This window comes from Sciurus carolinensis, chromosome 3, assembly GCF_902686445.1.
Source record: "Sciurus carolinensis chromosome 3, mSciCar1.2, whole genome shotgun sequence".
Classification (NCBI taxonomy): domain Eukaryota; kingdom Metazoa; phylum Chordata; class Mammalia; order Rodentia; family Sciuridae; genus Sciurus; species Sciurus carolinensis.
The window spans coordinates 60,237,934-60,263,154 of record NC_062215.1 but is presented as its reverse complement, the minus strand read 5'-3'; the positions used below and the strand labels follow the sequence as shown (position 1 = coordinate 60,263,154).

The following is a 25,221-nucleotide window of genomic DNA, read 5'->3' as shown; positions in this document are numbered from 1 at the left end:
AGTCATTATGACCAAAATATCTGACAAGGACAACTTAGAAGGAAAACTTAATTTTGGATCACATTGTCAAAGACTTAATACACGGTTGGCTGGATCCATTGCTCTGGGCCAAGGCAAGGCAGACATCATGGCAGAAAAGCATAGCAGAGGGAAGCTGCTCAGTACATGGCAGATAGAAAGCAGAGAGGGAGGGGTCTCAGAGAAGGTGAACCCTACCAGGAACACTCCCAGTGACCCATGTCTTCCAGTCACTCCCCACCTACCTATAGTTACCACTTAGTCAGTCCATTCAAACTAGGATGAACTGATTAGATTTTAACTATCATAATCAAATCATTTCACTTGTGAATATTCCTGTATTAACATAGGAGTTTTAGGGGATACCTCATATCCAAACCATAACAATACTATACATATATTACATATGTGTGCATCACTTTGTGTGTGTGTGTGTGTGTGTGTGTGTGTGTGTGTGTGTATGTAAAACTTAACCACTAAACATTGAAATAGTAATTGTAATCTAGGTCAAATTTGTTTTGCTTATAATCTTAGATGCTTTTTCAATTTTTTTTCACTTCAGCTGTTTTTCAATAACCAGAAGATACACATACAAGAAAGCCAGTTGGCAAATAAACAATGCAAATCTTATTAATTTCCATTTTAAAAACCAAAGACAGAGTAGGAAATGCAAATGTCCAATAAAGGTAGAAAATGTGTTTGATATCACACATAATAAGAGAAATGCAAATCAGTGTGAGAAAACATTTTTCTTTATTAGATTGGAAAAAGTAGAATCTGATGATATAAAGTGTTGGTATAGAAAAAGTAGATACTCTCATTTCTTGCTGACAAATATTTGGATTGGTTAAGACACTTTAAAGGGTAATTTTATAATATCTACTGTATCTACTTATTAAACTGTGCAAGTCTTATGACCTAGCAGTTCCACATTTCAAAGAAACACAAACTCAAAAACTCCCAGTTCCTGTTTTCAAAGATGGTTATTATAGCTTGGTTTGCAATGGAACTGACTCAAATGTGCATCAGTTGGTGAATAGTTAAAAAAAATAATGAAAGAAACTTCAACACACATTATTGATTAAAAGAAAGAAAATTGTAGACCAATATATGATATACAAATTTACTTTAAAATAGTAATAATCACTTGCTAGAATGCATATAAGTATGAAATTGTTGACAAAGATGTAATTATGGTGACATAGCAACTGCACAGTTCAGTGCCTATGGTGAAGGTAATTCCTTAGCCTCATATTGTGCAGCCCTCTGTGACCACAGAAACTTCTGGGTTTGGGAATCCTTGACTCCATACTCATGAAAACTAAAAATGAGCTGTTCACCATCTTTGTATGTGGGCAGGTTCTATATTGTCTAATAGAGCTGTAATTAGGGAGGTCACAACATATTCACAAGAAATTCTCAAATAGTAAGTGTGGAACTCTAATATGTTAAGAAATGATATACCCAGGGAGAATGCCACAAACCTTAGTGGAAAGCAAAGTTTACAAATCATGGTCCCTATATCCCTAGCACAGGGATGGGGACACTCCATTCTCCTTTTTTGCATTCATCAGTCACACATCTCTTGAATCTGGATTGCCTAGGTGGCTTGTTTTTGTGTCACAAAAGAGGCTTGAAAGGGACTTACACATTTGGACTTGCCCTCTTGTGGCTTTTGGGAACCCTGTTTGGCTATTATGTGAATTGGTCCACACTAATCTGATGGATACTGAAAGGTCATCCTCAGACACCCCAGCCAATAGTCATGCAGCTCGAGCCTGCAACCTGTCAACTGCCAGATATTAGATTGAGGCCATCCCAGATCATCCAGCCACAAGCTGATCTTCCAGTCCACTCCAGATGCACGAGCAAGGCAATCAGAAACCAGTAAAGACAGTCCAGACTAGAGGAACTGCCTAACCAACCCAGAGAGCTACAAGCTAAATTAAAAAGGTTGTTGCTTTAGGTCACTAAATTCTGAGAAAGTGTGCTATTAAGCAAAAGTTAGCTGAAGCAGGATTGATCACAGGGTCTCCCCTTCACAACTCCACTTTAAAGGCAAAGGAAGATTTTTCCTTTGAGATGAAACCATAGCATACTGTGGACACCCCATTGGACACATGTTCCTATTTGCTCAAAGGTTGCATGGTATTTATGTAAATTACTCCAAGTTTCTGGGCATTCAGCCATTTGATGTTGTCATATGTTTGGAAGCTGAACTCCACTGCTGGTAGACTGCCTGCAACCCAAGATTACACTGCTCAAGAGTCATCTAAGTGTTTAATGATCTTGGTTAAGAGGAAGAGCCCCTAGGCTGAAGCAACCTAAGTCCCCCTGAGAATATGCAATCCCTGAAAGTCAGAGCTGGAAGGGTCCTCCAAGATAGGCTAAACCAAAACCCTCTTTTGACAAGTAGTGAAAGTGAACCTCTAGAAGTTAAGCATCTTGCTCAAAATTACAGAACTAGGCAAACAAAAGATGACACAGTCAGCAGAACAGAGTCCAGGGTCCTGACTTGCAGTCCCAGGCTCTTGTTCTCCCACACAGGCTTTTTAAGTTCTATTTTCTACTTCTGACCATCAGCGTACTGATAGGAATAATTGCAGAATGTTTTGACTTTATATCATTTATGAACATCTTTAGCTAAACTTAATATATTCTCTTTGTAACTGTCTTTATTTTATTGTTGTTCTTTTCTTCCTTTCTTCCTTAAAGTATCAACTTCCCTTTTTTAAAGATTTTTTTAGTTGCTATAATATGTATTATTTTTGTTGTAGGAAAAGAATTTCTTTCCTGTGCTATTGAGATCTATAACATAATGGAGAAGGTTGATTATCCCAGGAATGAAAGTGGAGAAATAGCTGCTATTATCCATCCTAATCTGCAGGTGACTTTTACTGTTTCTTTAAAATATTGTAAATATTATAATAATGCTGTACCTTTGAGTAGAACTTCACAGTTTATATAACATTGTGTGTACACTAGCTTAATTGATGGTCACAAAACCATGGCAGCGTAGAGAAGTGTATTAGTTAGCTTTCTATCACTAAAATGATATACCTGAGGCAATTAATTTTTAAAGGGGAAAAGTTTTATTTAGTCTCAGTCCAAGATTTATTGGGTGACTCTGTTGCTTTGGGCCTCTTGTCAGTGTACAGAAGGGCAGTAGTCGGGAATATGTGTTAGAGCAAACTGCTCACATCTGAGTTTAGGAAGCAGAGAGCAACAAAGAGACTGGGTCCTACAAACCTCCTTCAAGAGCACACCCTTAATGACCTAAGGGCCTCCCACAAGGCCCCACCTCCTAAAGGTCCAGCACATTCCAGGAGTACCACCCTGGGAATCAAACCTTTAACAGTTGAACTTTTGTGAGACACTATGTATAGTCAACCTAGAAAGGAAGATATTTGAAACTTATAACCTGTGCTGACTCAGGGGATACACTAGTGAGCATTGTCTATAGCCTCATGAAATTTATAGTCTAGATATTAAAAAGTCTAAATTACAGTCTAGAAATGATAATAACCAGATGTTGTAACAGAATAATGAGGTGGGACAGGGGTGGTCAACCAAGGCTTCTCACAAAAGTGAAATTCCTCTCCAAGTGCAATGGGGAGGAACTATTATACCTCTTGCAATAAAGGAAAATGGAGACTGAGAAGTTAGAGCCAATCCATAGCCACAGCTATCAATGAAAAACTCAACTAATGTCCTTGCAGATGACCAGGTTATTGTCACCTCCCTGTGGTCACAACAAAGTTAGAGCAAGATAGAACCTGTTTCTCTGGGTCATTACTGCCACCATTTGCTGACCCTCCCTAGAACCCTGGTGTCTGAATCCCTTGCCTACTGATACATGATGGCATATTGAGGAAAAAAGAAAAGGGAAAACCAGGATGATCATGCATGGAAAAGGCAAAGAAAAAGACAGGAGCCATGATTCCAATATGTTGAGATGTCCATTTCCCATGGAGTGCCCTATACATTCTCAGAGCTGAGAAGAGAGGTTGCCTACTATAGGACTTTCAGCCCTAACTGTACACTACCTAGGGAGCTTTTCTAAAAATAATAATTACTCCACTCTGAGATAGTCTGATCTTACTGACTTGGTTGATCATGGCTGAAAACCACTGGTTCAATTCAAATTCCCATTTAATGACCCCAATAGTCATCTTGACTTGCAACTGAATAAATCATCCTGCCCCAAATACAGACCAATGGGGCAAACCCTGCTTTGTGACTTGATGGGATCCAGGTAGAAACCAGAGCAAGGAACCTTCAGCAGTGTTTTAAAGGAAAGGTAAGGACTCAAGGAAAGCAAGAAAGAAAGCCTTGCAAATGACAAAAATACCCAACACAGGACACACAGGTCAAGATGATGATGACACAACATTTAATACCCTTGAGAAAAAAAAAAGCAATCCTGGGGAATTGAGAAGTGACATTGAGATCAGCAGTTAACAGCATTAGAGGTAGGTCCCAAAAATCTGGAAAATAGTTTGGAACTGATAGTCAATAAGGAAGGACTCAGTTGTCAGGGACCAAGAAGAAGTTCTCATTCTGAGAACGTTCTGACCTTTACGATAAGCAGCAGTGCCACTCCCCCCTCCTGGCTGATAGTTCTGACAATATGGCACCTATGGTGCCGTCCCTGCTTCTCTTCCAGGATTTCACCTTCCCGCCGGCGCGAAATTGCACCCTATCAGGAGCCCAGTAGAAGAACACAGCCAACCAACCTGTACCTTGTCATACCCCTCATTCCCTCAGAGGGAATTTTATTGTTCCATGAGAACAATAAAAATTTGCAGCTTGATCAGAATTTCTGTCTTGCTGTCACTCCCTGCATCTCTTGTCCCTTTCGTTCCTTCTCTCTTAGGTTCGCCGTCCTGCGTTGATGTCCCACGGGTCAGGACAGTTGGCACCCAATGTGGTTGACTGAAGCCTTTTCCTGAGAAGCGAACGCCGCCCTCCGGGGAAGCCTTGGCCAAGCGGGATTCGGGATCACCTCAGTAAATGCAACCGGGAGTCAGATCCAGGAGAAGAGTGAGGTCGGCGCAAGGGGAGTGACACACCATGGGACAAGCAGTTTCGTCACATGATTTGTTTCTGACGGGTCTCAAGGAGGTCCTCAAGACTTGGGGAGCACGTGTTAAGAAAAAGGATTTAAGATCATTCTTTTCATACATAGAGGATTTGTGTCCTTGGTTTCCCCTCAAGGGGTCAATTGATGGTAAAAGGTGGCTCAGAGTAGGAGACTGCTTCAAAGATTATTATGAGATTTTTGGTCCTCAAAAGGTGCCTGTCACTGCCTTTTCTTATTGGAATTTAATTAATGAGATTCTTAAAAGTTCACCCTTTAACAGTGGTACTTTAAAACTTGTAAAAATTGGGAAGCAGGCAATGCAATCCACCTCTCGCACCCCTTCGGCATGCCCTTTGGTTAGTATTCAAATGCCCCCTACTCAGCCTTCTCACGACCCTGGAACCCTCCCAGACCCCGGGAACCTCCCAGACCCAACCTTACCAAAAGAGTCCCCTAAAAATCCCCCTAAGATTTATCTGGTTTTAAATCCCCATGATGAGTTGACCCCAGAGGATGAGGCTACCCTGGAAGAGGCAGCGGCTCGATACCATTCTCCAGACCTGCCACCTCTTAAAAATCCACTTCCCTCTTATACACCCCCTGCCTTTCATGCTCCAGCCCTTCAGGGACCTACTGCCCCCCCCCAAACATTTTTTCCCCCACTTCCCTACTGGGCTTCTAGCACAGGTTCAAACTGCTGGTTTGCACGCTTGGAGACGGCTCCCTCAAAAGGGTTCGGCCACCACCTCCCTAGCAAAAATTTTTCAGGGTCCTGACGAGCCTTACAGTGACTTTGTTGCCTGGCTTAATCTAGCTGCGGAGCGCTTACTTGGACCAAGTGAAAGCGAGAACTCCTTTGTAAAATATCTTGCCTTTAAAAATGCCAACCCAACATGTCAAGATGTTCTTCGGCCCCATAAAGATAAAGGGGACCTTTCTGACCTCATTAGGCTGTGTGCCGGGGTAGGAATGGCCCATGCCATGGGTCTCGCCTTTGGTGCCACCTTCACCAAGGCCCTTCACAACCCTGGTCCACGTACTTGCTTTACTTGCAAACAACCTGGCCATTTTGCGTGAGAGTGCCCAACAGGGAGACTGGGTCAAGGACCTTTATCTCTTCAAACAGGGGCTAAACCACTTCCGCTCACCCTTTGCCCTAAATGTGGTAAAGGTTGCCACTGGGCCAAGGAGTGTAGATCCAAGACCAATGCCCTTGGACAGCCTATTCCCTCTAACTTCTCAGGAAACTCCTTTCGGGGCCAGCCCCTGGCCCTGACCGCCCCCAGAACAAACCCAGAGGCAATAAGGTTTGTTCCCTCTCAGACTCCCAACCCAATCCAGGCCCCCTGTCCTTCTCCACAATCACCTCCCTCCAACGCACTACCCCAGGCAGCGCAGGATTGGATCTCTGTGCCTCCACCGATACAATATTAGACTCTATGCAAGGACCCCAAATAATACCCACTGGGGTTGTAGGCCCCCCTCCACCTCATATGTGTGCTCTTATTCTTGGGAGAGCTTCTACCACCTTACAAGGTGTTCAGATCTTCCCTGGCATCATTGATAATGATTACACTGGAGAAATTAAAATACTGGCCACAGCTATTAACGGAATAGCGGGCATCCCTGCTGGAACAAGAATTGCACAATTAATACTCCTTCCCCTCAATTCAGGGAACACTCCCGCCACCCAAAATTCACCACGAAACACGGCCTCCTTAGGTTCCTCTGATGTGTATTGGGTCCAACCTATCTCCCACAAAAGACCCACTCTTACCTTATTTATTGAAGGAAAGAAATTCCAAGGGATCCTAGATACTGGTGTGGACGCCACAGTTATTTCTCAAAAATATTGGCCATCAGAATGGCCCCTCACCTCATCACTAACTGACCTTAAAGGAATAGGGCAATCAAAAAACCCCTTAGTTAGCTCCAGGGCGCTCAATTGAACTGACACAAAAGATAACACAGGAAATAAAGGAACTGTTACCCCCTTCGTTGTTCCTGATCTCCCTGTCAACCTTTGGGGACAAGACATTCTAAGCCAAATGAAAGTTATTCTTGCTAGTCCCGACTATTTAGTCACTCATCAAATGCTTTGTATGGGCTTTATCCCTGGTACAGGCCTTGGGAGGCTAGGACAAGGATAGGTTGAGTCTGAACAGCCCATACAAAAAACAGACAAATTTAGACTTGGGTATTTGGATTTTTAGTGTCGGTCCCTGACCCTCCTGTACCCCATGCAGACAAAATTATTCAGGAAACTCAAACTCCTGTGTGGGTGGATCAGTGGCCCCTTACCCAAGAAAAATTAGAGGCTGCCTCCATGTTAGTACAGGAATAGTTGATAGCCAGCCATATGGAACCCTCAACCTCACCCTGGAACACTCCTATTTTTGTTATTAAGAAGAAATCAGGCAAATGGCGCCTTTTACAGGATTTGTGCACTATCAATAAGGTTATGTGCCCGATGGGGACACTACAGCCAGGCATCCCTACACCAGTAGCTATTCCTAGGGACTATTATAAAATGGTCATCGACTTAAAAGATTGCTTTTTTACTATTCTTTTACATCCTGAGGACAGACCCTATTTTGCTTTCAGCCTCCCCCGCATCAATTTTCAGGGCCCTATGCAAAGATTTCAATGGAAGGTCCTTCCCCAGGGTATGGCTAACAGCCCTAGTCTTTGCCAAAAATATGTTGCTCAAGCAGTAGACCCTGTGAGCGAGTGGCGGCCACAAGTTTATATATTACATTATATGGATGATTTGTTAATCGCTGCACCTAATACCTATGATCTTAACAATTGTTATTTGGATCTCTATAAGGCCCTCACTGCCTTGGGACTTCAGATAGCCCCTGATGAGGTTCAGACACAGGATCCCTAATCCTACTTGGGCCTCAAACTTCAAACTAATCAAATTCAAATCCCTAATATACAATTGCATGTGGACCATCTCCACACTCTTAATGATTTCCAAAAATTACTAGGGGATATCCAATGGCTAAGACCATATTTAAAACTACCCATCTATGTGCTTTTGCCTCTTAATGATATTTTAAGGGGAGATTCTGACCCCACTTTTCCTCGAGAGCTTACTCCCGAGGCGCGGCAAGCATTAATTCAAGTCACAGAAGCCATTGCTCAACAATTTGTTACACAAATATCTTATAAACTTCCTTTGGTTTTGGTTATATTACACACCCCTCATACACCCACGGGACTATTCTGGCAGTGGGATCCACATTTTAAAAATAAAGGTTGCCCCTTGCTTTGGGTTCATTTGCCCACCACATCCTCTAAAGTTATTGATGTCTATCCTGCTCAGGTATCTTCTATCATCATTAAAGGTCACCTGCTTTCTCGACAACATTTTGGCAAAGACCCTGATAGCATTCTAATTCCATACACTAAGGATCAGACCCAGACAAGGGATGAATGGGGTATTGCTCTATCAGGCTTTTTGGGAACAATTAATAACCACCTCCCCAATGACCCCCTTTTGCATTTTGCTCAATTACATCCATTTATTTTTTTCTCGGGTTACTTGGAAGGCTCTTATTCCACAAGCCCTTACTGTTTTTACAGATGGCTCCAGCAACAGCCGTGCAGCCTTTGTTGTTGATATTCAACCCACCACCTTTGACACTGCTTATCCATCAGCACAGCTTGTAGAATTGTTTGCTATAACACAAGTCTTTATGACATTTTTTGATAAATCTGTTAATATTTATACAGACAGTGCTTACATTGCCCATTCTGTGCCCCTATTGGAGATTTCACCGGCCATTAAGGCTTCCTCCAATGCAGCCTTTTTGTTTAACCAGCTTTCACAACTAATTCAGGCTAGAAAACATCCATTTTTCTTAGGACACATTAGAGCACATTCTGATCTTCCTGGTCCCCTATCACAGAGAAATGCTCAGGCTGATGCAGCCACTCGCTCCCTTTTCCCAGTTCTTATTGGATCCATCCAAGAGGCCACAGATTTACATAACCTTCACCACTTAAATTCTCAGAGCCTTTGGTTACTTTGTAAAATTACCAGGCAACAAGCAAGGGAAATTGTAAAAGCGTGTCCTGCTTGCGTTGTCTCCCTTCCTATTCAACATCTGGGTGTTAACCCTTGAGGATTACTGCCCAATCAGATTTGGCAGATGGATGTTACTCACTTTCCTGAATTTGGAAAAACAAAGTACATACATGTTTCCATAGATACCTTTAGTGGCTTTATTTTTGCATCACCGCATTCCGGAGAAGCTACCAAGGATGTCCTTTCTCATCTTGTCTCAGCCTTTTCCATTATGGGAAAGCCAGCACATATTAAGACAGATAATGGCCCTGCATATACCAGTACCAATTTCAAACAGTTTTGTGCCACTCTTCAAATCTCTCATACTATTGGAATTCCATATAACCCTCAAGGTCAAGGCATCGTGGAACGTGCACACCTCACCTTAAAAACCTGGCTTACCTGTCTTAAGGCCTCTTCCCTTGCATTTACCACTCCCAGGGATCGCCTTAATCATGCATTATTTGCTCTTAACTTTCTTACCCTAGACAATGAAGGACATTCGGCCGCGGACAGACATTGGCATCTCTCTTCTAATTCTGCTCGCCCATCTGTTATGTGGCACAATCCTTTAACAAATAAACGGAAAGGCCCAGATCCCATCCTCATTTGGGGATGAGGCTCAGCTTGCGTTTTAGATCAAGAACAAGCAGCCCCAAGATGGTTACCAGAATGCCTGGTCAAACAGGTCAATGATTTACCACAACCCAGGGATGGAAACCTTCCCCCTGAGGATGAATCTTCCTCTCTTACAGATGCAGCCAACAATCTATGTGAAAAATCCCCTGAATGGCAAACCCTGTGACTGCACACCATTGCTTCTCTGGATAATGGCTGCCTGTTCACTGCTGTCCCACAGCCATGCAGGATTTGAGGACCCTGCTAAGGCTCGTGAGTATTTACTGGAGCTCAGAAACAAACCATGTAAGTGTGAGGGAGGATTTATATTGAGTACTGATGAGGCAAATCACAAGCTATCATACATTGGTAATCTCCCGAAACAATGCCAAGAGATAGATTGCGGCGATCACATCGCATTTTGGGAGACACATACTCAGTGGTATTGTATCGCAAAACCACAAATTATTCCCCCAGTTAATGGAAAACCTGCACCCTGTCCTTGCACAACCTTTCACACTTCCTTCCATAGTTCTTGTTATTTCTCAGCTCAAACCTGTTCCTCAGGGGGTAAAATCTATTTTACTACTACCTTATTAAGGTCCCATACAGGATCATCTGGAGGGGATTGGTCTAATACCCCTGGAAAATTAAGTGTTGCCTCATGTTCTTCAGACTTAGTAGGGCAAACAGTTTGTTGGTCTACTACAGCTCCCCTACATGTATCTGATGGAGGAGGCCCCCAAGATTCTAACAGAGCCAAACAAATCCATGAGAAAATTCAACCGATGTATGAGGAACTGCATCCTAGTCTCTTATATCATCCACTAGCACTACCTAAACACAGACCTTCTGAGATAGACCCTGCCACTTATGATATTCTTGAAGCCACTTATGCCTTGCTTAATCGGTCCAATTCTCCCTTGACTGCAGATTGTTGGCTTTGCTTGCAGCTAGGGTATCCCGCTCCATTAGCTATTCCAATTGATTATAGAAATGACTCAGCTGCTACCCTTACTAGAAAAATTACTGAAAATGTAACCTATCCTAATACACTGTGGTCCAATTTTACCAGTGAAAATTGTCTACCGACTCCACCATTTTTGGTACAGTCATTCACATTTTCCAATACTACCTGCTTTTTCTCACCTGGCTATAATAATACCTGGGATTTAAATGTAGGGATTATGACATTTAGTGATTGCTCTGAGACATTCAATTTTTCACAGCCATTGTGCCCCCCTAATGGCACTGTATTTGTCTGTGGAGGTAATAAGGCTTTCACTCAACTGCCAACCAACTGGACTGGATTTTGTGTCCTAGCCACCTTGCTCTCAGCCGTAGATATTATTCCAGGAGATGAGCCTGTTCCTATACCAACAATTGATCACATTGCAGGATGAGCTAAACGTGCTGTCACCTTTATCCCTTTACTTGCAGGACTTGGAATAACTACAGCAGTGGCCTCAGGTACTGCTGGTTTGGGGTTCTCTCTTACTCAATATACAAAATTATCCCGACAATTGATTTCTGATGTACAGATACTCTTGAGCACCATACAAGATCTTCAAGATCAGGTGGATTCCTTAGCAGAAGTGGTCCTACAAAATAGGAGAGGTTTAGACCTTCTAACTGCCTATCAGGGAGGCATTTGTCTGACTTTGCAGGAAAAATGCAGTTTCTATGCCAACAAGTCAGGAATTGTTAAGGACAAGATCAAACAGCTGCAGGAAGACTTAGAAAAACGCCGACGAGCACTGGCTGATAATGCACTATGGACTGGATTCAGTGGACTCCTTCCCTATCTCCTTCCTTTCCTAGGTCCCCTCCTTTGCTTGCTGCTTATCGTACCCATAGGTCCTTTGATATTCAACAAGATCATGGCTTTTCTTAGAGCTCAAATTGAGGCTATACAGGCGAAACCTATTCAGGTTCATTACCATCCACTGGAGATGATGGATCGCGATGGTGATCTTAAAAGACCATCACCCCTGTGAGTTGAACTGGACAGCCAATGACGGGTAAGATTCGTGAGAGCTCATACCAACCTAAGACAGGAAATGAGGGCTAGAGCCTCATTATCCAATGATGGGTAAGGGTGTTGCTCTATCACGGACAACCTAAGACAGGCGCAGTTCCTGAGGGATTGTCACTCCAGCTCTGTACCTGTTCGGGCAAGCCATGCCCCTACCTCACCACACAGCCTCTATCACCCCCTTAAAATATGGCTATCAAAATATGGTCAATAATTTTATATAAGAAAGGGGGAAATGTCAGGGACCAAGAAGTTCTCATACTGAGAACGTTCTGACCTTTATGATAAGCAGCAGCGCCCCTCCCCCCTCCTGACTGATAGTTCTGACAATATGGCGCCTATGGTGCAGTCCCTGCTTCTCTTCCAGGATTTCACCTTCCCGCTGGCGCGAACTTGCACCCTATCAGGAGCCCAGTAGAAGAACACAGCCAACCAACCTGCACCTCGTCATACCCCTCATTCCCTCAGCATAAATACCCGTGAGAACAATAAAAATTTGCAGCTTGATCAGAATTCCTGTCTTGCTGTCACTCCCTGTGTCTCTTGTCCCTTTCATTCCTTCTCTCTTAGGTTCACCATCCTGCATTGATGTCCTGCGGGTCGGGACACTCAGTGTTCTACAAGGAGGGAGTGATTGGTTAGTTATCTCAGTAAATACTTTTGAATGACTACTAAGCCTGTTTTGGGCCCTGAGATTCAAGATAGGCAGAATCCTCATGGAGCTTCTATATTAATTGAATAAGCAATACATAAAATAGGTCATTTCAAACTGTAGTAAGTACTATGGATGAAATGAATAATAATGTAATAGGGGAAAACAAAGGGCTCCAATTAGATGGAATACTCAGGATGAGTTATCTCTAAAATGGCACTGAAGCAGGAACCTGAAAGATGAGAAGTCAGACATATGGAAAACAAGTGCAAAGGCCCTGGGGCTGGAACAAACTTGGAGGGTTTGATGAACAGTAGGAAGAGCACTGTCAGCGGAATGTAAGCATGAGCATAGAGAATGCTGGCCCTGGAGCCAGAGACACTGGCAGGGACCTGGTTGCCTGTCTATATTCTAATAGTGATGGTTCTTAAATGGGAATACTTCTCAGAATTACCCAGGTGATTTTCTTCCCAAATGAATGGAACCCATCTCAAACTGCCAAAGCAGTGCTTCTCAAACCCAGGTCATGTAAGAACCAGCTGAGGAGCCTTTCAAAACTCCAGGTTCCCAGGTCCCATCCCCAGAGGTTCTGATTTAATTTACCAAGGTGGAAACAGGGAATCAAATGACTTCACCAGATGATTTCAAATGAGTCAGGTGTGGGTAGCAATGCACTACATGGGAACCTCTGCCAATGCCACTAACCAATGTGTGTGGATTCTGGGCATATCTCTGATTGAAAAGCACTTTTTCAGAGTAGTTTTCTCAACCATGCCACCCTGCAAAACCATCTGGGACTTAAAGAAAGGAAGGAAGGAAAATATAGGAAGAAAGAAAGAAAGGGTAGAAAAGAAAAGAGAAGAGTGAAATATAAAAATGAGAAGCATGAGGGATTGGAGGAGGTGCATCATAACTGATGTACTGATTACATAGCTATAGGTTGTATGACTGTATGCTATGTATATGCCAAAATTCTCAACTGCACACAAAATTAATGTATTTTACTATATATAAATTTAGTAAATAAAATTTTAATAAAAATGTATTTATTAAAAATAAAATCACTCTATAGATTCTGATTTGTTGTATCTGAGATGGGGCCAGCCCCTGTATCCATGTAAATGTATATTAATATCCCAAGTGATTCTTTTGTATGCCTAGAGTTGAGAAAATCACTGAGATGCATGCAGTGCTTTGTGTACTTATATTAATATTCCACATGTAAATTTCTGAAAATTTGCTAGTGTGAAGATTTTGATTTAGTAAATCTGTAGGGAGGAACAAAAATCTGCATTTCTAACAAAGTTCTGGTGATGCTGATGCTGCTGGACAATATAGGAAATACAGAATCTCAGGGCACCACCCCTGATCATTAGCATCAAAATCTGCAATTTGTCAAATCCCCACATGATTTGTAAGCACATCCAAGTTGGAGAAGAACTGTTCTAGAGTTCCTATGATCTGACAATGTTGGTGCTTGAAGGATTAATGGTCCAGCTCAATGGGGCAGGACATTTCAGATAACTCAGGTGTTAATATAACATGTGACTCACCTGGAGTACATCCACCTTGTCTTGGACTTTTCCAAAGACCAGTCACCAATCCTCATCAGAATAAAGTCTCCCTGTGTGCAAGTACAATGTGACTCATTTTTATGTCCCCAACAGTAGAATGTCTTGTACACAGAAGGGTCTGAAAGAATATTTCCTAAATTTTGTTGAACAAAATTTAACTTCAGATGGCAAAAAGTAGAATATGTGCTTAGGTGGACATGACATTAATTTTTACTCAATATTATAAACCTCTTTGGCCACATTTGAGGCAAACATGGCATTAGAGCAAACTCTAATAACACATGTCAACTATAAAAATTAAAAGGGAAACTCTTGAAACTGCTTCCAATTATAATAACATGGTTACAGTGGAGTCAGGTCACTCACATGCCTCTCAATGCATCCTTCAAGTATCACTTTTTAAAGAATGGAATGGTATTGGTTAATTATCTAGAGTTTGACACAAAATTTTTTTGTAATTATTACTTTAATTGCCTTCTGAAAGGATCAAGACTGGAAACCACTGCACCCTGGGGATGCCACATTTGGAACTCCTGATGGAAAGACCATTCTGTTGGGTGGAGACTGTACCATGTACCTGGTGTTTGTGAAGGTGGCTGCATATTACAAAAAGAAAGAAGTTTTCACAAAGACAATGAAATTAACTCTCAATGCAAAAAGTATTTGCTCCTCTTTCCACCAGAAATCAGTGCAAGCTCACTTCTTGTGGGGCATCTTGAAAAAAGACCAGTTGATAAGCACTTTAAGAACACAGTTGTGCCTTGTTCCAGTTCATGTTCACAGCACATGACACAGTCCCCCAAGCAGTAGGCATCCACACTTGTGTCTTATACAAAAGACTAAATTAGTGAATGCCTTTTAATGTTATCATATTTTATGTGTATTGCTTATTCAAATAAGTGTACTTCCTATTTCTGCATAACTTTTTATACATTCACACTTTGATAACATTCTTAAAAATAGCCTTCAAAAAATTAAAAGATAAATAAAAAAATACAAAAATAGCCTTCACTTTCAAAGTATAAAAGATATAAATACTGTGTGCAAAGTTATTAACTTGAACATGGCATGAAATATATGTTTTCAAGTAATGTTTAAGTGCTACTAGAAACTAAACATGCAGACTATTTTTACATTTTTCACAATTGAGTTAATGACACTATTAAGTATTCAGTCCATAAACTAGCAATATTTGTGATATCCCTGGTAGATTTTTAGCTTCTCTTCTTCAGATGACATGTGAAAGAGAAACAAGGGCTGATTATAAAGGTGACAAATACATCTAGAAACACTGATGTCTTACACTCATATTGGGAAGCTACCAGTACTTCTCAACATGGATAATTGGGAAGAGGCAAATTACTGGCAATTGCCACTTCTCATTTTGAATGAACACTCACTCTTATTCTTAGCCAAACTGTGAGGACATCTTTGGACTCCAGTGGCTGCCAGCCTAAGTGATTAAGGCCCAAAACAGGACAGCTGACGCTAGTGGAAATGTGACCCTAAACCATGTCTCTGGTTTGCAAACAGCCTTTCAAGAAATTATCCCATTTTTTAATACTGAAATCCCTCACCTCCCAGGTTTCTTGTCTTCAAAGGCCCTCTGTCACTGCCTCCCTCCCTCCCTGCCCCATCTTTAATCCTACGACTTGAAACCCAAGGAAACATGTTTATGGCTTTAAATGTTTTACCAAAGATACTAACATTATTTGGAATGTATATAATATATAATATATTACCAAAGGTACTAACATTATTTGGAATATATATATATATTATAGATATTATATATGTAATATATTCATTATTTCAAGGCAAACTCCGTTAAGCCAATTTCATTTCATATTCATTGTTTTATAGAGCACAATTAAATAATTTCTAAATTTTGCACTAGAAAAATTATTGTGAACTTTCCCAAAATTATTTTATTGGAATAAACTTCCCTCTGAATGTTGCAGTAAAATTGTGTCAATCTTCTTTAGCATGTAAGTTTTACAAAGTGTCCTCCCGTTATGATTGTTCTGTTGTGTTTTATCTTGCATCCAAATCCCCAGTGTCAGTTTTTCCAGATGTAAATTTTGCCAAGGAAACTTTATCCTTCCACTGAGTTTTCATTATTTATAGAATTTATAATGTGCCATTTAGGTCACCATGGTTTCTGTTTGGGGATTTATTATTTCTATTGAGTCTAATAATTTCTGAGTCAATCGTTATAGTTTTCAATGTTTCTAATTAGATGTGATTTTTTTTCTTAATCTTACAACACATGGCTGTGTCGTTTTAGTCATTTTCAGTTTTATTTGTATTATTTCTAACTCTGCCAACTCTGTTTTCTCATGTATAAAATGGGGATGATTATAAAAATAATGCTTCTGTCATGGGGTTTTTGTGAGGATGAAGCAAGTCAATGCCTGTGAGCACTTAGCTCTTAGTTCAAACCTAGCACAAACTTCTCCCTCCCCCACAACCTCTCTAGACTCACCTCCATTCTCATTCTCTCTGTTCCTAAGCCCTTCATATTGTTTTATTCCTAAAAATCTTCACCTGTGCTGATTCTTCCCCCTAAAATTTTCTCCCACCTTCTTATATATCCCCCCAACACACCACCCCAGGCTTTGTGTTTCCTTCAATGTGCAACTCAACTCTCTTTTTTATATTTGAAGACTTCTCTGTCTCTATCTGACTTAGTTGCCCCTTTGCCCTTCCTTCCGTCTATGCCATTTCAAGGACATTAACAGCATGTTTTTCAAGATCTGCAATCTATTAAGTGCCTAATAAAGGTCAGTTGAATAAATGAGTGTGCCCAAATATCCTTCTCTACCTAAGCATCTCCACATTCCACCAATCTCCCTGCCTTCTTTTTTCCTTCTTTCTTAGTCAAATTTCTGCATCTTCTCACCACCTCTACTGAGTGAAACTCAGTCCATTCTACACTCTTTAGACTGTTACTATATTTCAAAGATGTAGGAGGAAAAAAAATAATAAAACAGCCTTTTAAGTCTACAACCCCATAGACTTAAACTGGGAAATGTACCCACTCAGTAATTCGCCCACATGAGATGATTTTGGTGACTTCTCCTTACCCTTGATATGAAGTGTCAAAGCCTCACCTTGATGGGACAAGCCCTACATGCTCTGGCTGTGGCCACCCCTCCAGCATCATCTCGTATCATATGGCCCTTGCTCCAGCAGTTGGGCCACACAGGCTTGGTTCTCCAGACCTCAATGCAGCAAGCTCCCTACAACCTTGGGGTCTTTGCCCATGTGTTTTCACTTCCTGAAAGTCTGTTCCATCATCAGATCCCTTGACCCAGATGACACTTTTTCTCAGTGTGATGCAGCCTAGGTTAGTCACCTCTGTTATACAAACACACTAACTTTTATATCAGACTAGCACTTATCACAACTGCAAAAGCACTAATTTATGAAATTGGGGTGGGACAGTTAATTGTCTATCTCTTAAACTACAAAAGCTCTAAGGCAACAGGGAGTGTCTTGCTCTTTGAAGTAACATAACTTTGACTATAATGCTTAACACATAGAAGTCATTAAGTCTTTATTAGATACATTAGACTTATCTGATGAGTGTGAAATCATTCCCAATGGCTTCTTAAGTACAGCAGATTGATGCTGACACTGCAGAAGATGTCCCTGGAGACCACCGAGGTGCCATTGGGACAGGAATGGTGAACCACATACAGTTACTGCTCCAAGAGGAAGAGCAAGTGGGAAGGAGCAGTGGGGAAACTGAAGACCGAAAGGACCAAGGCCATGGTGCTGGGAGAGAAGCCTACAATCAACAGGTGCACCAGGACAACTGGACCAGGGCACTGCTGCAAGGTTTGCATTTTCTACCCCATGAAGACATTGAAGGGAAGTGACTGCTTAGGGACTCCTCAAACCTTTTAATATCTCTACATTTTCACATATGTTGCCTTCAAGAGACTCATAACCTACCTGTAGGGAACTTCTTTGTTATCCCCACCCCAACATAGATACACAAAGTCCAGTGTTGGGCAAATAGTTGGGTAGTTCCTTAACACATCTAATCAATGACTCAGAGGCTCTTCGTAGAGTATTTCACCCAGGGCGGCCACATAAGATCTTCCTGGGTCACAATATACAACTGCAGGGGAGCAGGGCTGCTTCACATGAACCACAAAGCGAATGGTGCAGAACAGAATTCACACCCATCAAACTGAAAAAGATGATTGATATTTCCTCTCTTGCCAGAGAAAAGGAACAGGGACTCAATTAGTAATGTCAACCCCCTTCAAATAACTGGTCTATATGAGAATGCTATAATTAACATATAATTATTACAAAGTAAAATTTAGAAAGAAAATACTAGAACCACATTAGCTAAATATAAAGAATATTTTTTTACAATATTTTTTTTTATTATTGTAAACAAATGAGATACATGTTGTTTCTCTGTTTGTACATGGCATAAAGGCATACCATTTGTGTAATCATAAATTTACATAGGGTAATGTTGTTTGATTCATTCTGTTATTTTTTTCCCCTTACCCCCCACCCCTCCCACCCCTCTTTTCCCTCTATAAAGAATATTTAATGATATTTAGTGTGACACAGGCTAGGTAAGGCCCTAAATGTCATAAAAGTTCATTTTAGAAAATAGATCTATTAAGTGGATAAATAAATTTCACCATCATGAAATAGCATAAGAAATCTCAAGGAAGTAGAGGGCATTTCTTGACAGGATGTTTCAATGCTGTGAGAATGAATACAGATAAATTTGTAGGTTTTGTGTCAAAAGTTGAAGGTGTTTCCATCTAATGGCTTCTATTTTCACTTCTTAGTATATTAAACCACATACAGGTATTAAAAGAAAAATGATGGGGTCAAGAATGACAGGTTTGAAATAACTACATGTTTGAAATAACTCCCCATGAGCAAGACCTGGTATTCCTCTTCTTTTATCTCTGACACCACAGGTGTGGTTGCTGGCTGGATAAGTGAATGGGTCAACTAAGGTGTGATTGAACACCTAGGAACATAAAGAAGCAAGATTTTACTCAGAAAATGTAGGAGGCTGATGGAAATGGCTGCCTAATTTCAAATACCAATGATCACTGGAGAGAGAGAGAGAGAGAGAGAGAGAGAGAGAGAGAGAGAGAGAGAGAGAGAGAGAGAGAGGAAGAAACTGTCCTGGGATAGGGATGGAGGGGGAACCATCCCTGTTTGTGTAGAGGTTAAAAAGAAAATTGGATTCTGCTGTTTCTTCTGTTGTAAAGAGATTTTTAAGAGAAGGCTCCCCTTTCTTGGTCCCCTGCAGACCAGAGGTTCTCACAGAGTATCTGAAGCACACTGTGAGTATAATGAGATGTAGAGGCTGAAGGAAGTCACTTCATTGCCCTACTTTGCTCCTGATTTTTGAAAATCATCAATCAAATTTCTGTGAACTCTAGTTTCCCCATCTGTAAGACTGCCAAGCCAATCTTGGGTTGTGAGGGCCAATGGAGATGAAGGATGGGGAAGAGGGAGGTAGATGCCTTAATGTGGATTGGAAAGAGTGACAGATCTCTAAGTCTCGGTTACTTGAGGCTTAGAGGATTGGGATACAATTTCCACTGGATCATGTTGTTGAGAGAAGAAAAAGATGCTGCTTGGAAAGCATTAAGCATGGCAGGTGCCCCATTAATCAGGAGCTGATGTAATTTTGCCAAGGCTACTGTTTTGACATCTACATAAAATGCTTTATGAATGCTACTATTATTTATGAATCAATTACGTACTCCAAATCCAAGTAAAAACATGATGTATACAAACAAGAACGTCAGGACATCATGCGAAATGACCTAAAAAGAAACATGATTCATATGTATGGCGTGAGCACATTTTCACTGCCCACTGATCTCCTAGCTTTTTCCTGTCCTCTCCCAGCCCTCTGCCCTAAGCCTGACTTCACTCATGCCATTCCTTCTTCCCTGAGCAGAACCCTCCTAATACTCCAGGCTGAGCTCTGCATCCTGCCTCCTCCAGGAAGCCTTCTGGTCCTACATCTGCCCCTGTTCTCTCCTCCTCCACCTCCTGAACTCAGTCCCTGGTTCACCCTCTACCTCTCCCCACAGGGCCTCCTACCTGGAGTCCTCAGCCTTCCTGGAGGCAGTGGCAAGCTGGAGCCAGCTCATACCAGCTTGAAGTGTTGAATGTTGAATTTTCATGAATTTTGTGAGCTGTTTGTTAAACAGTCATTTTAAAAAACTAAATTAAACTTTCAGCCATAAGATGATTAAGTTCTGAGTATCTAATGTACAGTTTCAATTGGTAGTTAGTAGTACCAATTCATATACTCAAAATGTGCCAAAAGGAGATTTTAAAATGTTCTTAACACACCACACCCTCCCCAACACACACACACCCAGAGTAACTGCACAAGGTAATTGATGTGTTAACAAACTTGAATTTGGTATTATTTTGAGGTAGAAAATACAAGGTTAGATATAAAGGAGACATGTGGGACATACCAAGAGTCACCATGATTTAAAGTCCACTTTCATGTGAATTAAAATTCCAGATTTAAAGGTCAGTTTCACAAACTTTGATCACAAAATAATTAAATAAATCATTAGACTTTATCCCCCAGTCTGACCTGGATCTAAAGGAAAAACAAGCCTGAGAATGTCTTTCTTCAACAAGTAGATATTCTTGTGACTTATATTTTTGGAAGGTGATTTCTTCATCTACATCTCATATTCTTGATCAAGCCTTCAGTATTACCCCAATATAGTACTGTTTATAAATTCATAAAGCAGATCAATAAAACTCCTGATAAGGAAATTATTAGTGATTTTCCCTCAAAAACAAAGGAAAATAAAACCTGGTAGGTAATGGTTAACCATGTCAAGTCACTGACACAAAGAACTAAAAATGGCCTCTTAGAGCAAGTCTCTGAACTACATATTTTTCATGTATAAGCATGCCTAAGATGTGGTCAGTGTGCTTCTCTCTAATGCCCACCTTCACTCTGTCTCTCAGAATGTCTACTTCCTTCTTTTTCTCAGTAAATTCCATCTGTGTCTCACTTTGACCCATCCTTCAATTCCTTTATGCAATGATGTCAAGGACCTTCATGGCCTGAGTTGAGGTTCACCTTCTCAGGACCCCTGTCCTGGTGACATCTCCACACTATCCAATCCTCACACTGTACACCCTTAAATATCAGTTTTAGTTTTCAACTGTATCTCAAAAAAGCAGAGGAGAAAGAAATCAACTTTATTACATCATATGATATAACCTTATCATTAAGTTTCAGTAAAAACAAGAGAATATATTTTCAAAACTGATAACTCCCTGATTATTTTGCTACATTTTACAAATACCTATGCTTTTGAGGTATTTTTTGGGGAAAAGGAGAATTATTTACTAGGTACAGAGTTTCAGTTTTGTAAGATTGGTTGCAGAACCAGGTGAATATACTTCACACCTTTGAACTGAGCAGTTAAAATGATCAAGATGTTTTTATTTTATGTGTACTTTATCACAATTTTATTTTTGAACTATAGTATGTACCACACATGAGATCAAAATGCACTCACAAACAGTGCATAACCTTCACCAACATCAGATTAAATATACTCTCTTGCTTATAACATCTAACTGTTTCCACAATTGTAAAATGTCTAACTAAAATCAGGGCACAGCAAGTATGGTTTTCTGGCACAATGGAGAACAAATGTCTGATTGATCAACTGCATTTGAGAATGAAATGAGGAAGAATGTCTCCACCTTACTCTGTGCTACCAAAACAATGAAGAAGCAGAACAGGACAATACACTGAAACCTGTAGTTGTATAAATACATTTTTCTCTGGAATCATCATGCTTCCTTGAAGATGACAGATGTGTATGCAAATTGCACATGTGGCAGTATTGCACCTGGCCCATCCATGTACTGCAGTATCTGAGTACCACCATTTGCCCACAGGGATGAAGAACTGGGTTCAGGTCTCTGGAAGGCAGGTACATACTGCCTTAATAAAACACCTAGAAATTTGGAAGCATTAGGCCCAGATTCAAGGTCCCATAGACCCAGCCTTTTAAACCCTCAGAAGAGACACTCCAGTCTGTGAAGTCTAGCATTCTTTATTCCAAGCTGCAGATTCTATCCCACTTCCATGGAAGTAAAGCTGAATCAGCCTCTGTTTATTTAGTGACAGAGGTCACATGAGCCTTTGACATTAGCTGCACATGACCGCATTCAGAGAGGCCACTGAGCTGAGCTTTCTGACTGGGGCCCTGTGGGGCCCTGTGGGGCCCAAGTCTTCATTAGCTGAGAGTAAAATGATTAGTGGGCTGGGACTTCTACTGAAGTATCACTGAAGTGCCATGAGACTGCAGGTGACTCACTTCCTTGCTCTGGGAGCTTCAGGGGATCTGTACATAAGACTCAGTGATCTCTCAGGTGCCCTCCAGTCCTGAACTGCTAAAGTCCCAGATGGCAGCTTTGAGGTCCCATGCAACTAGGAAGGGCTGTCCTGGAATATCACTTTGTAAAAAAGACAACAGAATTGCTATGCCTTTTCTTGCATTCTCTATGCTGCCTGCTACCTGAGCCTCTGTGACAGAGTAGATACAGTAAGTCATCACTCTCACCAGATAATAGGTGCTGTCCTAAGGGTCTCTAATTCCCTCTACAGTTACATGGCACATGTATGTACCCTTCTTACTAGATCCAAGAGAGGAGATCCCTGGCATGTAGGTATGGCAGGATGACTGGATATGGTGAAATGGTGGAGTGGCTACTCCAGAGGGACATACTTCTAAGACAAGGTGAAACCAGGCATCTGAGAGGATGGAGTGCAGATCTGAGGGTCTCAGCAGGGACTCAGATCATGATACCCTAGGGACAAAAGAAAAGAAAACTTTGTCCTCTGCATGCTGCTCACTGGAGGATCTCAGGGGAGGGAGTCCATGCCCAGGACTGATACTCCATGAGAGGTGAGTGTGCCATGGTCCAGTCAGAACCCAGGGGAGTGATGTGGAAGAAGTCCTGTGTCTGGATGGTGTAAACAACCCCACAACGAGGGGGGATGCCCCTTCAGATCTTCTTACCTAACTCATGGCCTCATCCTCACCCCAGAACCTGCAAAGCTACACAATCATGACAACTACAATTCTCCAAAAATGGCCTAGATTTCCAGCCTCTGAGCTGTTTCCGACACCTACCCTGTAATGATCTTGTCCCTGATGTCCTTGTGTCCTGCCCTATTCTACTAGTCTAAGTGCTATCATTGTCTTCAAGTTTTCTTCCCTTCCTGTGCCCCTAGATGAAAGCCCCTTCTTTTGAGCACAGGTCAGAGCCCAACTTAGGGCATGTTTCCAAGTCTACCTGAAAATCTAGATGTTTGTGCCTATGATCTATCTCCTACCAAACTGCGAACCCAAAGAAGGTAAACTCCATCCTTACCACCCAAGTCTTCACATGTATAAGGTGCTCAGAATATACCTGTTGATTCACTGCTTGGATGGATGGATGGATGGATGAATAGATGCATGCATGAAAAAAACAGATGAAAGGATGGTTGGATAGAGGATTGAAGGATGGTGGTAAGGTAGCATGGGCATTTTTATGCAAGAATGAGTGGCTGGTGGATGAGAGCAGGTTGGTTGGGTGAGGACTGGGAGAGGTGGATGCTACTGAGTGGCTAGAAAGGGATAAAGGGTGGATAGTTGGACAGGTGGACAAAGGGAGTGAAGTAGGTGGACTAGGCCTGCCTTATTCATTTGTTCCCATATTTTAACTGAGGAATCTGAAGCTTGGGAGGAAAATTCCTCCCCACAAGCTCATCAGTTATAGAAAAGCAGGGTGGGAAGGCAGCAGGCCTGCTCTCACTGTACCTGCCTCACAGAGGAGTCTGGAAAGGCTTAGAAGCTCACTCACCTCTTTTACAGAGATGCCTGTGACCCACATGAGCACGAATATCCTTCCCAACAGCTGCAGCCACCCCATCTTTTGTGTCAGTGCCAAGGGGTGTGAGAGGGCCTATGGGGGAGGGGAGAAAAGGGGGAAGGACAAAGTGGGGAGGGTGGGCAGCACCAGTTCCAGAGATCATGACACATACACATGCCAGACCCTCAAGCTGAACCAGAGGCCAACCTGGAACCCCATCTCCGTAGAGAGCAATAGAGGGAAAGGAAGGCCCTGCCCCTGCCTTCCCCACCCTTCACCATTATGGTCTGCAATCTGATGCTGACCAGGAGAAGTTGAGCTCAGTGTCCTCGTAGTCCCCAACCACTGCTTCTGTGCCTAATTCTGCTGCTGAGAGAAAGCACTGGAGACTGCATCCATGGTAGAGCTAGTGGTCTGGGTATTCCCAGTGGCAGACTGAGGTCCTGTCCCAGCTCCCTGTCCCTCCCAACTGCCTAGGAGATGCACATGTATGTTGGTGTTGTCAATGATTATTTTTTGCACAGAATTTTCTGTTGTGTCCACGTTGGTGAGGTCATACAGTAGGACAACACAGGGCCATAGGCTCAGTTGGTAAATTCCTTGACAGGCTCTGGAGTGGCTTCCCCTTGATTTTGTGACTGAGGATATACTTCAGGATCTGGGGACAGGAAGGGAAATGACTTGCCTCGGCCCCTCAAGCTGCTGGGATTACAGACATGCACCACCATTTCCTGCCAGAATTGATCATATTTTGGTAATAATTTCCAATTGTCCTGGACGTGAGAAGAAGCTAGAAGTTGATGTCCATTTTCTCATTCCACCCTCACTCAAATTCAGGCTCACCACTCTGGCCAGACAAGAGTGACACTAGATGCCAGCCTTTATGGAGAGGCCTGTGGGGTCAACGATCCTCTGCTGCATGTTACAGTCTCTGGGGGGATTTTTCAAACTCCCAAACCATCATGAACTACTGAAACTCAGATTTCAGTGTGGGGAGGTAGAACCAGGAGACTGAATGGAAGACCTGAATGGAATGTCATCACTCTCCAGTTCACTACTTCCTGAAGGCTGAGCCCTAGGTTAGTCAAGGTTGGGGACCAGGGCTTCCTGGGTCATAAGCCCATGTCATAATAGGAGGTGCCTATCAGGGTAGGAGGTGTCACAGCATGGATCTTCCACAACCCAGTAGCATTCCCTTGCTATCTCTTATGGTAACCAGGTCTCCACAGCTCAGGCAGAGACTCCTAG

The 25,221-nt window shown here is 41.9% G+C and overlaps 1 pseudogene; it reads right to left on the bottom strand.

Moving 5' to 3' along the window:
- LOC124979403 (olfactory receptor-like protein DTMT) overlaps positions 1-25,221 on the bottom strand; it is a 74,041-nt pseudogene that overhangs the window by 22,557 nt on the left and 26,263 nt on the right.